We start from the raw sequence: 1,989 nt of genomic DNA, 5'->3' as shown, positions 1-1,989 counted from the left end.
TATTTGTATGTATATGCGTATATGCATACACCAGTAAATTGTTTCATCTCGAATGGTGAATTGAGTTATGCTGAATTCAGTAATAGGGATCCGCGACCACTAAAAACCTAAATTGAAAGAGTTAAAACAAAAATTATATATATAAAGTTAGTTAACATTAAATAATGTTACATTCACCTTCTCATACTTACCTTATTCCTATGCTTACCTTTTAAAAATAGAACTATTTTGAGTTGCTTTTATATATCTAATATAAAAATCACCACGTTGTTAAAGCATTTCTGAACATAAGTTAGATTTTTATGATTTTCGCACTTACCTTTCATTTTCATACTTACTTACTGCTTAACTTAATGTTAATTACATATATATATATGTGATTGTTAACATACGTACATATGTACATTATTACCATGTGGTGAACCCACAACTCTAACCTAACTCAACAACGTGTTGTAGTTTCACATTTTCCTGTTTTATTTTTACATAGACTTTGTTCTAATTTTCTTTCCTCCCTCTCAATCGTGTAAATTGGTGAATTTTTAAGTTAATATTTGTTGAGAGGCTGTATTATTTCATTGGCTTTACGTTTTTACTCTCGCATTGTTTTTTTGTTTTTGTTCACTTCAGTAGGAGTGATACAGTCGCGGTCAAAAAAATAAGTACGCTGAAAATAGTATAAAAAGAATTATTGTGACAACTTTTTTTTGCCGGATTGCAATTTTAATTATTTCTTTATATTATACAAAGTATAACGACCAATTAAAAATTAACAAACACTGTAAAGGGGTTTCAGCAAGTCATCATTGCCGCAAGTACACAGCAAGGAAGGCCTTCTTCGCTACGTGGGACTGCGTTGCCGACCAAAAATGTAAGTCAAGCTTCATTTTGATTCCTTTTACACTTTCATTTGTTTTGTTTTAGCATAAGTAACTAAAGCAAGCAAATATATGTAGGTATGTATGTACGTAGTATGAGCGTGAGTGCCTGATCAACTTTTCGTTTACTTTGGTCTTGTCCTATATTTCTGGATGATCAGCGCCCATATATAAATATACATACATACTTACGTATATGACCTAGTTTCTTTACGTGCTCTGAATTTTTTTTTTGTTGCTTATAAATTTGCTTATACATTTTTTTTTGCCTATGCCTACATATATACACGTACGAGTGTGCATTGAAAATAAGATTTTGGAGTTTCCCATACGCACATATATGTATATATAAATTTTGAGAGACTAGGGTCAATGACCATATAAAGCACATATTGTTGAGGTAGGTTAGGGAAATCAGCTGTATAACCATACACCCAAAAATAATATTAGCATACATTGGTTTTATTTTAAGATTTAGAGTTATATTCATAATTAGACTTACTTGCTTTGAATTTTTTTATATCGTAGAACCAAATGAGCTGAATTTAGAAAATAAAGTATTGTAGTACCATGGTTTGTTAAAGTAATTATGTTGGTCTGATTTCCTAAGGGTGGTGTGGGATACATGGGGCTTTGCTGAGATCTAAGAAGCCATGGTAGGGTGGGTTAAGAGCAGCCGCAAAAATATACGGGCGCGCTGCATGGGTTAGGGGATTCCGGGCTTTGGTGGTTATTGTGCCCAATCTAGTGGTAGTGTTTATTAGTGTGCAATTTTAGAAGAATTTCGTTAGGTCTCTGAGTCGAAGGATGTTGGCTTGGTTTGCTTTCGTGTATATGAACTCCCCCCAGACTGAAGCTCCGCTACATCCGCCAGTGCACACACCGCGACTGCAAACAAGCGTTGCAAGCCCATCCTATAGGCACGGCTGAAGGGGTACGTAACAGAAAAATGGCGCCCAACGTGGGGCCCACATATGACAAGTTGATGCGTACTTTTTAGTAGCCCTAATACATTGTGGTTTCCTTTACATGAATTCCCTCTTGGAATATTTTTGGTCCATCCGTTTTTTTTGATGCATTTTTTTTTGTAGTTTATTTTGGTTTAGTATCT

Source organism: Rhagoletis pomonella, unplaced genomic scaffold, assembly GCF_013731165.1.
Source record: "Rhagoletis pomonella isolate Grant_MI unplaced genomic scaffold, Rhpom_1.0 Rhpom_scaffold_00035, whole genome shotgun sequence".
NCBI lineage: Eukaryota > Metazoa > Arthropoda > Insecta > Diptera > Tephritidae > Rhagoletis > Rhagoletis pomonella.
The sequence above is the reverse complement of the archived record's forward strand: the minus strand, read 5'-3'. Positions refer to the sequence as shown.